This window comes from Dendrobates tinctorius, unplaced genomic scaffold (assembly GCF_039654945.1).
Source record: "Dendrobates tinctorius isolate UK_male_01 unplaced genomic scaffold, ASM3965494v1 ptg000003l, whole genome shotgun sequence".
Lineage (NCBI taxonomy): Eukaryota > Metazoa > Chordata > Amphibia > Anura > Dendrobatidae > Dendrobates > Dendrobates tinctorius.
This window is the reverse complement of record NW_027361671.1, coordinates 16729701-16746161: the sequence shown is the minus strand read 5'-3', so window position 1 is coordinate 16746161 and position 16461 is coordinate 16729701. Positions and strand designations below refer to the sequence as shown.

The 16461-nt window shown below is 40.4% G+C and overlaps 1 protein-coding gene across 1 annotated transcript in view; it reads left to right on the top strand.

Moving 5' to 3' along the window:
• Positions 1 to 3725: 3725 nt before the first annotated feature.
• MEF2C (myocyte enhancer factor 2C) overlaps positions 3726 to 16461 on the top strand; it is a 351699-nt gene continuing 338963 nt past the window's right edge. Inside the window, exon 1 of the mRNA XM_073586067.1 lies at positions 3726 to 3851. The gene's annotated coding sequence lies outside the window, so the exon portion shown is untranslated. The remainder of the gene's footprint in view (positions 3852 to 16461) is intronic.

The window sequence follows — 16461 nt, the reverse complement described above, 5'->3', positions numbered from 1 at the left end:
TACAGCTTGAAACAAAGCTGATAGTGGTTCTTGTGCTATATTCCTGTACTGAGAATGGGTCTGTTGATGTATTCATGTATTGATAATGGTACTGGTGCAGTATTCATGCTTTTGTCGTAGTTCTGGTGATGTATTCCATTTCAGATAGTGGTATTTATGACGTATTTATAGAGTGATGGTTGTTCTGGTGCTGTACTCCTAATTGCTCTGGTGAAAATTCTTGTAGTGATGGTGGTTCTGGTGAGGTATTCAACACCAAAACCATCATTAGTACATAAATATGATACCAAATTCATCAGTACATAAATAGAGCACCAAAGCCACAGCCATAAATAATACATGATTAAAGCACTAAAATCATTATCAGTAGATAAATAGGTTACCAGAACCACCATCAGGACATGAATATGGCACCAGGATCATCTGCAAATAAATACAACACCAGTACCACCAAAAGTACTTGAATACAAGAAATAAACTTAGTACAGCAATCCATTTCCAAAATATCAAGCCTACCAATAATGGCACTTTAAAGCATCCAAAAATATCCAAAGAGACAAGAAAAGCATTGCCATAAAAAGGGTAATTTTTATTAAAGCATGATAGCTAAACAATAAAAGCACATAAAAACAGATTCCAGTCCAAAAACCAAACAGGGTGAGTATATACGTGTGAGAACAGCAAACCTGTTTTACTAATCCAAATTGACAACCAAACATTTAAAATTCTGTATATGTACCTACATATCTAACATTTTTTTACATCCTTTATAGAAAGGGTTACATAATTGTGGTTGAAAGATAGTCAAATGTTAATTATAGTGATGTAAAAAATGTATGGTAAAAGAAAAGTGGCAATATCAATGGATGGGTGAGTTAGTGAAAAAAAAAAAACGTACCATGGCTAACAATGTGGGATAAGCAACACCACCACCAGCACCAGCAATAGCCATCTGGCCAGTAGTATAACCAAACACAGGCTATAACTGAAGTGTTTTTCAATAACACATGATATTTATCTGATACTATTGATCAAAAAAGCAAGGTAAGCCCAATCAAGATGGTGCTATCTCTAGTATTGAGACTAGGGGATGAATGACATCATATGATTATAAGTTTAACCTGGGGTGTGGAGGACAGCAAGTGATTATGAATTGAGACTGGGCGGTGGGTACAGAAAATGATTATGAATTGAGACGGGGGATGGGTACAGCAAATGATGAATTGCGATTGGAGGGTGGGGGTACAGCAAATGATTATAAATTGAGACTGGGTGTGGGGTACAGCAAATGTTGATGAATTCAGACTGGAGAGTGGGTACAGCAAATAATGATGATTTTTGACTGTGGGATGGTGAGAGCAAATAATGATGAATTGATACTTGGGGATGGGGGACAGTAAATAATTATGAATTGAGACTTGGGAGTGGGGAACAGCAAATGGTGATGATTTGAGACAGGAAGGTGGGGAACAGCAAATAATTATGAATTGAAACTGGGGAATGGAGGACATCAAATGATTATAAATTTAAACTGGAGGGTGGGGGACAGCAATTGAGTCTTGGGGTGTGGTACAGCAAATGATTATGAATTGAGACAGATGGCTGGGGGACAGCAAATGATTATGAGTTGATGCTGGGTGTTGGGTACAGCAAATGATGATGAATTGAGACTGGGCATGGGGACGGCAAATGATTATAAATTGACACTGGGGGTGGGGTACATCAAATGATTATTAATTGAGATTGGAGGGTGGGGCATAGCGAATGATTATGACTTGAGACTGGAGGATGGGAGACAGCAAATGATTATAAATTAAGAATGGGGTTGAGGGAGAGCAAATGATGAAATGAGGGTGTGGGACAGCAAATGAAAAATTGCAGGTGGTCCTACTACTGTGCAATGTGCCATTAGGTGGCTTATTTCTTCATCTGACATAGTATAGAGGTTAGGGAAAAGGTGGGGAATATGCTCTGGAAGCGGCACTCTAGATAACTTTGTATATACTGTAGAGGTGGTCTGCTGATGAGTCATTCTGCTACCAGTACAATTACATTATACACTATATACAGGACCCCTGTGTGTAATGCCACTGATGATCTCTTTATTACCTGTACACTATAAACTATATACAAAAGCTCTGGTTTATAATGTCACTGGTAATCACTGTATTACCAGTACACTGACACTATACACTATATGCTATATACAGAACTCCGGTGAATAATGTCTCTGGTGATCACTGTATTACCTGTACACTGACTAAATATACAGAGCTCCTGTGTATAATGTCACTGGTGATCTCTGTATTACCTGTACACTGACAGTACATACAGAGCTTCTGTGTATAATGTCTCCGGTGATCACTGTATTACCTGTACACCGACCAAATATACTGAGCTCCTGTGTATAATGTCACTGATGATCTCTGTATTACCTGTAAACTATACACTATATACAGAGCTCCTGTGTATAATGTCACTGATGATATCTGTATTACCTGTAAACTATACACTATATGCAGAGCTTCTGTGTATAATGTCACTGTTAATCACCGTATTACCTGTACACTATACACTATATACAGAGCTCCTGTGTATAATGTCACTGTTAATCACCATATTACCTGTACACTAAACACTTTATACAGAGCTCCTGTGTATAATGTCACTGATGATCTCTGTATTACCTGTAAACTATACACTATATACAGAGCTTCTGTGTAAAATGTCACTGTTAATCACCGTTTTGCCTGTACACTATATACAGAGCTCCTGTGTATAGTGGCACTGGTGGTCACTGTATTACCTGTACACAATTTACAAAGCTACGGTGTGACAATATTTGTTCCTTGTAAGTGTCATTATTGATCATTTTCAAAAATCTGTATGAAACATTTCTTTAAAGAAAAATAAATAAAAAAGAGTATTGAGTATTATAACAAATGTTTAAAAGGTTAGAGTAGAATAGGGCCCGTCCTAAAGAGTCTATTGTGCTGTGGTGATGGCTTAAAAATGTTTTTGTCCGAATCAAAAGCTAATGGCTATGTATGTGATTCAGTGTTCGATTGGAACTGTTAATGTGCAATTGGTGAGGATGTGGTGGAGAAGTGGAGTTTTTCCAAAAGTGGGTGGTGGAACTGTGGAAAGTTTGTGGGCTGGAGACAGAGCTGGGGTGGAGCCTGAGAGGAGTCTCAAGGGGAATAGAAAATTTTGCAAGTATTGGGCAATGAAATTCCTGGTGGCAGCTTTGCTTATGTGTACAAAGTACAAAAAAACCTAAAGCAAAACCAAAGAAATGAGCTGGACCACATGTTGGTATAAGTGCAATATATAGGTGCACATTCACACTGTGGTCATCAACAACTGAAACCTAAGGATAAAAAGAAAATGAGCAGATACCCTGCAGTAAATAAATAAGTTAATAGTAATAATACAAAAAAGATAGATAGATAGATTGTAAAAACAGAGATCCTGTTTTCCATGTTCGCCGTGGCATATGTTTTAGGGGCAGTAATCTTGTGTTCTTATGCCAGCGCTGACAAAGGTCTGGTTGTCAGTGATACCTTTAACAGCTAAATTTATCCTGGACTGACAGGAGCAGGTGGTAGTGGGCCTGCCAGACACTTGTGCAAGGGAATCTCGCTTCTTACAGGTCATCAGCTAGAGGGGAAAAAGCTACTGTCCTCATGTAAGATACATAGTGAGGCAACAGAACCCGTACTGCGGGGTTTCTCTTCAAAGCCAGCTGGTCTGGCTTTATTATACAGGAATTTTTTTACCTGTCAGAGTTTGATCAACAAGACCCTCAGCAGGTGCTGCAGGGCGCGTCTTCCTGGGGAAGCAGGGCACTGGTAAGTTTTTTCATAATGCAATTCTATTAAAATAATGACTAATAATTGATCCTTGCCACGGTGCTCATGGAGCCTACCTGTTACTGACTATCTATGTAGTAGAGCTGAATTTGACATTTGATGCCTTTTGTGCATTTTACAATACTAGGGAGAAAAAAGCATAGAAAACATAACATAATACTCAGATATGCTCTGCTGATCGACAAACTCAGCTCTGCTTCATTTCTCTGAATGTATACTAATGTCTCTTTTCACAAACCTTTTGCACTTTTTGCAGTTAGCTTGTGAACCTACTTTCCGAAGTGGTATCTTTTTTTCTTGTTCCTTTCATTCATATGGAAATTACCAATTTTTTATATAAACATAAAAAATATCGTATGCCACAAACCGCTCTTTGTCTGTTCCAAAAATGGATTCTTTTAACTTTCTTGCAATCTGGATTTAATAAAATGCATTAGTTCTCAATTAGCGGAAAAATAAAATCTTTGCTCATCAACACAAATGGCAAGAAGACGCTCAGCAACGGAGAGTAGCGAGATATTTACTGAAATCGATGGAAGAAATTTAGATTTAGCCGTAGACATATATGGTGCCGCCGATTTCTCTGCAATCATAACCCTGGACTAACCCTAACCCTAAATACATATGTTTGTATTTATGGGAGGCTTAAAAGAAAATACTTGTGCTTTTAATTAATGACGATTAGGGCTCATTCAGATGAGCAAAAAATCGACATCACACACCTAGTGTTAGCGTGTAAAAACATTCTATGGTGGCGCAAAAAAAAAAAAAAATCAGATCCCATTTGGGTTATCTGTTCTGTGTATGATTTTTACGGATATAATATTATTATTATTATTATTATTATTATTATTATTAAGGAAACTGTATTTCATCTTGTGCATTTTAAAATGTTGATGTATAATAATGGAGGCCACCCGGAGGATGACAATGTGGATGAAAATTGTCTGACTTTTTTTTGGATAGAACGGGGACAGTTTTTCATCTTTTAGTCTGAACCCGACCCTACTAACATCAGATCCATGCTGAAAGAGCGGAACTGAATTTGGTTTTATATTTTGGCGGCCACATACCGTAATTCGTAAATTGTGATAGCAGAATAAAGATAACACATTAGGTTTGTCTATTATTCTACATAAATATCGAGGATATCATGCTCCAATATTTAGTGTTGGCTGAGAAAAAACGTAGCTCTCCTAAATCTCACAAAGTCAGTGTTGCTACCTCTGTGCAATAATGAGAGTGTTACTTAGGGTGAAAACGTTAGACTATCTCACTTGGGGGGAACAAAAGCTTCATTATGATATGTAGACATAGAAACAGGGAAGGATGATTTCTTCCATAGTTCAGTGGTATTTGGAGCATCTTAGCTGACATGTAATGTACGTGCCATGCAATAATTATGATTATCTATGGACAATCTGAGGATTAATCCATAATGAAGCTGCCTGATTCCAGACTTTGGCTCCTGCTATCTATGAGCTGTATGGAGCTAGGAAAAAGCCCCTATAGCTGTCTGTGGGGTCCTATGTACCTCTGTATATCTCCAATTTTATAGAAATGTTTTTTTTTATACATTTAAGAATCCAACAGAAAAAAAAAATTCTTTTCTATCTTATGATTTAGGGCTTTTCTACATGCCCATGTTTTCAGTCAAAGTGGTAGATGACAGACCATAGAAATAATCAATGGCACAATCACTCCACGCGGGAAAAAAAACAACGCAGCGAGCGTCGTACGATAGATGGAAGTTGGTTGGATAGAATTGCGACAAATGGTACAAAAACATTCATTTCCTCCAGAAGGGACGAGCCCAACCCTTGCACTAGACCTGTGAATAAGACCTAATGGCGATTGCTTTCCCTGGAAGTCTTCTAAGGAAGATTCTCTTTGTAACGTCGAACCATAAAACTCCATTAGCACCATGTCTGTGAAGTTTTGCCCTCATACATCTTTCTCCACATACGCATTTACCGTTCTTTCCCTTATCTTACATTATTGATTGTGCTTTTCACTGTCAACTTTTTTAGAACTGATTTGAAAACTTTTAGTCTATGTTCCCGCGATGAGCTCTTGGTGATATTTTTATGTTTTCTGCAACATTTCTACCAATGTAAAGTAAATTAGGTGATTTGCATTTTTTACGGCATTTTTATTTTTTTACATGTGTTTTTATCGCGTTTTTGATTCTTGTTGGTACGTTATGTTTCAAACTAATGTTTTTTTTTATATTTCCTGGTATTTATTGATATATAGTCATATGCAAATTACATGCATACGCAGAGGATGAAGTTTATATAGATTTTAACTTCCATTTTACCCTGTGGAAATTGACTTTCCATGTGATTTTGAAATCCACAGCATGTCAATTTCTTTTTGATGTAAATATGCATTATATTGTCAGATTTTCCCCATAGATTACAATAAGATGAAAAAATCTGCAGATAAAATGCAAACATGCGTTTTTATTGTGTTTCCACAGCGAAAATGCATTAAAAACGCATCAAATCCGCACATGACTTTATCGGTAAAGTTTTATCAAGGCTAACTAACAGGATGTTTCCAATACAAAATAGTTTAATTTAAAACACAACATACTAAAAAAAGACAAAAACAGCAGCGGAAAAAAAAAGCTATAAAAATGCCTGTAAGCAAAGTGTACTAAAAAGTCAATAAAAAAAAACTCAAGAAAACTCAACTTTACTCGTTCCAGAAATATGCAGCATCAAAAACTCCCCAAATACTCAATGTGGGAACTTGGCTTTAGAAATCATATCTGTTCAGCCTCCATTTATTACAAAGCAACTGTTGAATGTGCGGTTTCAAGAGTAGAGGAACCGAAGAGCCACCTGTCATAGACACATGCCATGTACATTCCTGCCATACATCAAAAAGATTACTACACTATTAATAAATCATTTTTCCAGGATTTATCTTTTGCTAATATTTAGTTTCGTAAAAAAATAAAAATGGCGTAATACAAAACAGTCATGTTCTTTTATTGTATAGATGTGTAGATATATTCATGATTACATACATTTCACACTACGTGGGTTGCTGGGCTCATTTTCTGCTGTGTGGATGATATTCGTATACCCAGCCACATAACGGTACGGTAAGCAATTCTCAATATGAGGATATAGGCAATGAGCACCTTGTTGATGGGTTACACTGATTTACTCATCATCATCCCACTGCCCAAAATGTGTGTGTGAGGCGATAATGCCAAAGTCTTATCATTGCTGAAAGGTTAAAAGTCACCTAGGGTCACACAAATGGTCATGTATGTTGCGTCATCTAATGTCTTCAATTGGGAAATACACAAAGCTGCAATTAATAGGTCTACCACAGTGTACGGCCTCATCACATGTCCGTGTTAGCAGTACGTGTGACAGCTGGCTTTTTTTCACAAATGCCACTCGCACCCATAGTAATCTATGCTGCTATGCACATGTCCGTTCTTTTCCAGCAGCACAGATGACAAAGGTCAATATAAGTCTATGGGTGTGTGAAAAACACATGCAGCATACGGATGACATCAGTGTGCCTTTCGTGTGACGTCCACGTACTGTATGTGTTTAACATTTCCAAGTATAGAAGTACAGGTGCATCTCAGAAATTTAGAATATCATGGAAAAGTTGATTTATTTCAGTTCTTCAAAACAAAAAGTGAAACTCATATATTTTATAGAGTCATTACAGAGCAATCTACAGTGGGTATAGAAAGAATTCAGACCCCTTTAAATGTTTCACTCTTTGTTTCAATGCAGCCATTTGGTAAATTCAAAAAAGTTCATTTTTTTCTCATTAATGTACACTCTGCACCCCATCTTGACTGAAAAAAACAGAAATGTAGACATTTTTGCAAATTTATTAAAAAAGAAAAACAGACATCACATGGCCATAAGTATTCAGACCCTTTGCTCAGACATTCATATTTAAGTCACATGCTGTCCATTTCCTTGTGATCCTCCTTGAGATGGTTCTACTCCTTCATTGGGGTCCAGCTGTGTTTAATTAAACCCATATAGAATTGATTTGTAAATCCACACCCCTGTCTATATAAGATCTCACAGCTCACAGTGCATGTCAGACCAAATGAGAATCATGAGGTCAAAGGATCCTGATCAGGAAATGCAGAAGCGTGAAACGGCCGTAGTCCGTGCCTAGCACATTGCTCCGTGCCGATGCTTTTTAGCATTCAATAAAATCTACAATATTTGAATGGTGAGTGCCATCCTTCATTTCTTCTTTTTTGCTTAGATATTGGACTTGTTGCCTCTTGGATTGAGCACCCATTCTTATTGGGTTTATGGCATTTATTTTTGGTGTGTGATTTGATCCCCAAGCTTAACGCTGGGGTTGTGGTGGTTGCAGTGGTGCCAAACCCTTTTTCCTTTCATGGATTACACTGATGACACACAGATGACACATTAATGACACACTGTTGACACACAGATGACACATTGATGACACAATAATGACACATGGATGACACACTGATGGCACAATTATAGCATAATGATGACACACTGATGGCACAATGATGATGCATTGATGGCACACTGATAACACACGGATGACACACTGATAGCAAACTGATGACACACTCATGGCCCTTGGATGACATACTGATGGCACAATGACGACACACTGATGACACATTGATAGCACACTGATGACAAACTGATGGCACACAGCTGACACACTGAAAACACACTCATGACACACAGAGGACACACGGATAACACACTGATGGCACACTGATGGCCCACAGCTAAATAAATGAATAATATTTATATAGCGCTAACATATTCTGCAGCGCTTTACAGTTTGCACACATTATCATCGCTGTCCCCGATGGAGCTCACAATCTAAATTCCCTATCAATATGTCTTTGGAATGTGGGAGGAAACCGGAGTCCCCGGAAGAAACCCACCCAAACACAGGGAGGAAACCCATGCAAACATGGGGAGAACTTACAAACTCCTTGGAGATGTTGTCCTTGGTGGGATTTGAACCCAGGACTCCAGTGCTACAAAGCTGCAGTGCTAATCACTGAGCCACCATGCTGTCCTAGGATGACACACTGATGGCACACTGATTGCACATTGATGACACACTGATGGCACAAAGATGACATACTGATAGCACTCGGATGACACACGGATAACAGACTGATGGCACACGGATAACAGACTTATGGCACTCAGATAACACACTGCTGACACATGGATGACACACTGACACACTAATGGCACAATGATGGCACACTGATGACAATCCATTGACACACAGATAGCACACTGATGATACACAGATAACACACTGATGGCACACTAATGGTACAATGATGACACACTGATGTCACACGAATAGCACACGGATGGCACATGGATGACACACTGACACACTAATGGCACAATGATGGCACACTGATGACAATCCATTGACACACAGATAGCACACTGATGATACACAGATAACACACTGATGGCACACTAATGGTACAATGATGACACACTGATGTCACACGAATAGCACACGGATGGCACATGGATGACACACTGAAACACAGATGACAGACAGATGACACATTGATGGCACAATGATGACACATGGATGACACACTGATGACACATTGATGACACACTGATGGCACTCGAATGACCCACTTATGGCACAATGATGACACACGGATGACACAATGATGGCACACTGAGGACGCTTTGATGTTACACTGATAACATACAGATGACACACTGATAGCACACTGATGACACATTCATGGCAATCGGATGACAAACTGATGGCACAATGATGACACACTGATGGCACAAAGATGACACACTGATGGCACAGTTATAGCACACTGATGACACATGGATGACACACAGATGATGCACTGCTGGCACATGGAAAACACACTGATGACACATGGATGTCACATTGATCACACATGGATGAAACACTGAGGGCACACTGATGACACACGGATAACACACTGATGGCACTTGGATGACACACTGATGGCACACTGATGACACACGGATGACACACTGATTCAAGAACCCCCCACAAAGATTAAACAAAATATGGCCTAGTTTGTAGAATACAGTTCTTCTTAAGAAAAATATAATACTGGGTGGGCCATTTATATGGATAAACTTAAGTAAAATGGGAATGTTTGGTGATATCAACTGTTTGTAGGACATTAGTATATGGGAGGGGGAAAGCGTTTCAAATTGGGTGGTGCCCATGGTGGCCATTTTGAAGTCGGCCATTTTTGATTGCATCTTTATAAATGGCCCACCCAGGTGTGTCCATACAGTTGTGGCCAAAAGTATTGACACCCCTGCAATTCTGTCAGATAATACTCAGTTTCTTCCTGAAAATGATTGCAAACACAAATTCTTTGTTATTATTACCTTCATTTAATTTGTCTTAAATGAAAAAACACAAAAAGAATTGTCCTAAAGCCAAATTGGATATAATTCCACACCAAACATAAAAAGAGGGTGGACAAAAGTATTGGCACTGTTCGAAAAATCATGTGATGCTTCTCTAATTTGTGTAATTAGCAGCACCTGTAACTCACCTGTGGCACCTAACAGGTGTTGGCAATAACTAAACCACACTTACAGCCAGTTGACATGAATTAAAGTTGACTCAACTTTAGCACTGCTGATCACACTGACTGGTACTGAGGGCACAGTGGCTGGCATTATGGGCACACTGACTGGCACTAAGGAAGAGAGAAAACAGGGAGAGAAAAAAGAAAACAGAGAGAGAGAGAGAAAGAAAGGAGAGCAAAAGAGAAAGAAAGAACAGGGAGAGAAAGAAGAAAGAATAGAGAGAGAAAGAAAGAGGGGAAAGAAAGAAAGAACAGAGAAAGACAGATAAAGAACAGAGAGAGAGAAAGAGAGGAAAGAAAGAAAGAAAGAAAAAAAGAGGGGAAAGAAAGAACAGAGAGAGAGAAAGAAAAAAGAAAGATTAGAGAGAGAAAGAAAGAACAGAGAGAGAGAAAGAAAATGAGGGAAAGACAGAGCAGAGAATCAGGAAGAAAGAACAGAGAAAGAAAAAGAGCGAAAGAAATAAAGAAAGATTCTATAAAGATACTATAGCAGCCCGGCTCCCATTGTAGTGCCCACCTGAGCCTCCTGGTGCAGGACATATCATGATCCGCTCACATGGCCGGCATCCCCGATTCCAAGGTGATCCTGCTGTCTGTGCTGTTGGAGGAGGACATGGTGATGGATCTGAAGCATTCCTAGTTCCATCACAATCTCCTCATGAAATTATCTCTCTTCCGGTGGAACGTCATGTGTGAGTTTTAAATTGCTCCTCGGGGCTCCACCGTGTACACCTGTGTCCGTGGGAAAAGCCCGCTTTGTATGCTTCATACACACTTGGCTCTGCTCCGTACATTCCGTACACACATGGCTCCACTCCGTACACACATGGCTCCGCTCCATATACCCCATACACACGCGGCTCCTCTCCATACACCTCATACACACGCGGCTCCGCTCCATACACCTCGTACACGTGGCTCTGCGCCGTACATGTTGTACACACAGCTCCACTTTGTACACCTTGCACACATCCGGCTCTGCTCCGTACACCTCGCACACACATGGCTCGGCCCCGCTCCGTACACCTCGTACACACACGGCTCCGCACACCTCATACACACACAGCTCTGCTACATCTACCCTGTAAACTCCTCCTGACCCCACACATACTTTCCTCATCCAGCACCATGACAACCAGCACAGCAGAGTCCTGCAGACACCAAGAGGCAGGGCTGTGCGCACAGGACCTGTGATGAGTTCACAGGAGGGGCAGAGTCAGGGGTCACATGATCAGGGGTCTGGACAAAGGCTCCTGATCATGTGACCCCCTGACTCCTCCCCTCCTTTGACCTCTTCCCAGGTCCTGTGTACAGAGAAGAGAGCAGCCAAGCAATGCTGTGAGTGGCTGTGGGGGGGATCTCATGCTAGGGCGAGGATGGGGTGCGTGGGGGGCGTGACAGCTTATCTCCCTGCAGTGCGGGACAGAAAAATCCCAGGAGGGTTCGAAACTATAACCGCTGTGCACGCAGTGGGCCGGCGGCAGGAACAACAGCCAGGCCACTGGCCGCATCAGCTGGCACTGTTATGTCCCTGACTTGACTGTAAGCTCCGATGCTGAGCCTGCATTTTTCCCCACAGATAATGACTGATTTAATCTCTGCTCCACCCATGGCTGTTACTCAGTTAAATCCCGCTGTCAATCTCTGGTATTTAACACGCGCCGGCTGGAAGCGCCTCATTCCAGGCCGCCAATTGGTTGTCATGACATCCGGAAGTCTGCAGAAGATCACAGTGCCATTCATTACGATCCTCCTGTGAATGATGGCTCATGGCCAGCGTTCATAGGAGATCACAACTTCTGCTATACATAGTATAGTAAAGTACAAGCGATCGGATGATCGCAGCTTCAAGTTTTTTAAAAGGACGATGAAATAAAGTTAAAGGGGATAAACTTTTTTTCTAATTTCAAAAAATAAAAAAGGCCAAAAGTTCAAATCAACCTTTTGTCCCACTGAAAATAAAAAACACTTAAAAAATCACACATATCAAACCCTGCTAGGCGGCAGTCATTGCAATCATGAAATGACAACCACAGGGGTCTGCTGCAGACCCTGGTTTGTCATGCCAACCCATTGGCAACCCAAGGTCATGTGACATGGGTGCCGATAGGTGGGATTACTGATGCTCTTCTGGCTCGATCACATTAAATGCCGTTGTCAGAGATTGACAGCAGCATTTAGCAAGTTAACAACGTTGGGTGCATAGCGATGCCATCAGAGATTGACAGCAGCATTTAGCAAGTTAACAACGTTGGGTGCATAGCGATTCCATCCACGGCTGTTAGGTGCACATGTCAGCTGTTCAAAACAGCTGACAAGTGCCAGGAAAGATGTGGGTTCAGCGCCGGAGCCCACATCAAAGGGAGAGACACGACATGTGCAGTATGTGTGCGTGTGTAGCCCATTCACTATCTCCATCCATCCCTCACTCCCTCAAGATGGCTGGACCATCATTGTAAATACATCATTGTAAATACACACCTGTACTTTGTATCTGCCCCACCTCATTGTAGATTGTAAGCTCTCACGAGCAGGGTCATCTTATTTTGCTTTAATTATTGTATTGTTAACGTTGTTACTTATGAATTGTGTTTTGAAACTGTTAAACTGTAAAGCGCTGCGGAATATGTTGGCGCTATATAAATAAAGATTATTATTATTATTACTACATGTACAGCGCATGTGGTGAAGGGTTTAAACTATACAGGTTTGGTATTTGCGTACTTGTATTGACCTGGGGACTTAAGAAATTTGTTTTACCATAGAGTGAGCATGGTAAATAAAAAACACCAAAAACAATTGTGGAATTGCAAACAACAAAAGCCCTCATAGGTCTACATTGACGCAAATTTTAAAAAGTTATGGCTCTTGGAGAAAATGGAGAAAAAAAATAAAAAAAGGAAAATAGCCATGGCGTGTAGGGATTAAGTTACATAAGTTACTTTCCCCCACAAACCCAGGGGGACCCAATGTTTGGATTTCTTAGCATACAGCAAAATTAGATAAATTACAAAAGCAATATCAACAGCATCTAGCGCTTTGCCTTGGTAAAAGTAATCTTCTTTATTGCATGCTTTTAAAATCCTCATCAACTAAAACTAGTTAAAATTGCAAACGTGTTTCAGAGCCACATCCTAAATCATGTTTGGAAACAAGATAACACCAGGTATTGCCATAACAAGTATGTAACAGAAATGTCTTCACATAGCAGTTTTTGGTTTTTTTTTTCAAATCATTCTAATGAAACATTTTTTAAAATTAAACTTAATTGTGGGACAACTACCTTAAGATATCAAAATCTTGGAATTTCTTAGTGGAAAGTGTTAATAATGAGAGCACTATGCTTGAATTTGACTCTGTATCCTAGATTACAGGACACAGATTTGGCCTATGTAAGTCACTGATACTTTATCCTGATGTTGATATATAGATTTCTAAGGACCTTGAGACTTATTGCATCTATGGGACAATCTAAACAACCATTTTTGGTATTTGAGTGGGGCGACAGCTGCTTACCCCAGGCTTCGTGAAGGTCAGGGTGGGGTACATGACACCTGTTGCTCTGTGCAGAACATTGATGTGCTATGTATGAACCATGTTAATAAGAACACATTTTATTGCACCTACACAAAATATTCAAATAGTATAAAATAAGCTAAATTGTGCAACGATGTTTACAAACTCTCAAAGTAAAGAAACATACAGGTGCTTCTCACAAAATTAGAATATCATCAAAAAGTTAATTTATTTCAGTTCTTCAATACAAAAAGTGAAACTCATATATTATATAGAGTCATTACAAACAGAATGATGTATTTCAAGTGTTTATTTCTGTTACTGTTGATGATTATGGCTTACAGCTAGTGATGAGCGAGTATACTCGTTGCTCGGGCGTCCTCCGAGTATTTTGGCGTGCTCGGAGATTTAATTTTCGTCGTCTCAGCTGTATGATTTGTGACTTGTAGATAGGTTGAATACATGAGGGAATTCCCTAACAAACAGGCATTCCACACATGTATTCAGCCTGTCTGCAAGTTCCAAATCATGCAGCTGAGACGACGAAAACTAAATCTCCGAGCATGCTAAAATACTCGGAGGACACCCGAGCATGCTAAGGAAAACCAGAGCAATGAGAATATTCGCTCATCACGACTTACAGCCAATGAAAACCTAATATTGATTAGCTCAGTAAATTAGAATCCTTTATAACACCAGCTTGAAAAACGATTTTAAAATCTGAAATGTTGGCCTACAGAAATGTATGTTCAGTAAATGCACTCAATACTTTGTCGGGGATCTTTTTGCATCAATTAATGCATCAATGAGGTGTGGCATGGAGGCAATCAACCTGTGGCAGTGCTGAGGCATTATGGAAGCCTGGGTTGCTTTTGTAAGGGTATGACAAAAATGTTGTTATGGTACTGCTACACTTATAGTGTATTACCACTCATATGGAAGAGTATTGCAACACCTACTGGTGTATTATCTTAGAAGTTAAATCTATAATGTATATATGTTCTGCTGTCTTTTTGTATACTGTCTTATATCTTGTTGCTGCTATGTGCATAGGTTGTGCACAGTGGTTTATAGGGAAAGCGTAGTTCTCTCATTTGGCCACAAGATGGGGGTGTTTTAGTACACTCTGTTCCAAGTATAGTGTAGAAAGTAAATATAGGGTTTAGTGAAGGAGGGGCTGCCGGGAGTTAAGGTTAGATCAGAAGGGAAGTTAGTCAGATGGGGCCAGAGTGCCCAAAGTTTCCTCATGGGCTCTAGGCTCAGGAAGGCTTGGCAGCCACGCAATGTTAAGCAGTGGCAGCCCACGATATCCATGGTCACTGGGCATCATTGCAGTGGGCCAGTACAGTAAGAAGAAGATGTGGCAACTCTTAGCCTGGGCAGACGCCTTTAGGGTGGTAGTCGGTTGGAATGAGGAGCAGAATGAAGTTGAAGCTTCGCAGGCAACGGTACAGATGGGCCAGATGCTTTTCCAGAGGCAGTCAAACCGGGTGGCAGATGATTTCAAGTCTGGGGTAAAACAGTCAGAAGGAATTGTCATCATGGCATGGTTAAACCAGGAAGAATCTGGGGAGCAGTGTAAGACGGTTAGGTCCAGATGTTTGTCGCACAGAAGCGTCAGCAAAGTAGGGAAAGCTGAGGAAGCAAGTGAAGTTGAATGTGAATTCCATGATGTGCTAACTGTGGATATAATGTGTGAAGTTCTAAGTAAAGAAAACATTCAAGTTATCCTGGACTATGTCTCTATTACTAGGGGTAGCCTGGAAGAAGGGCCATCGCCACCTGGGAAGTGCCCAGGGGGACCTGAACCTGGAGACACAGGTATGCTGAGCAGTGGAAAACAGTTTTCTGTGAGGGAAAGTCGGGACACAGATGCTTCATTGTCTCTGGCCATGATTACAGTCCTGGCCTCCCCTTACACTTTGATAGCATCCTTCAGCTCATCTGCATTGTTGGTTCTGGTGTCTCTCATCTTCCTCTTGGCAATATCCCATAGATTCTCTATGGGGTTAAGGTCAGATGAGTTTGCTGGCCAATCAATCCCAGTGATACTGTAGTTTTTAAATCAGGTATTGGAACTTTTGGCAGTGTGGACAGGTGCCAAGTCCTACTGGAGAATGAAATTTCCATCTCCAAAAAGCTCGTCAGCAGAGGGAATCATGAAGTGCTCTAAAATTTCCTAGGAGATGGCTGTGTTGACTTTGGTCTTGATAAAACACAGTGGACCTACACCAGCAGATGACATGGCTTCCCAAACCATCACTGATTGTGGAAACTTCACACTCTGCAGCGCTGGTCACCTATGACTAGAAACCACAGGTGGTGTCACGAATACCCTATTATAAACTTTATTCCCTTGTAATTATCCCTTTTATTGGACGGCTAGGGCCACAGACTGGTTCACTGCTGCCTTTACACATCCCCTTTGAATACCGAAGA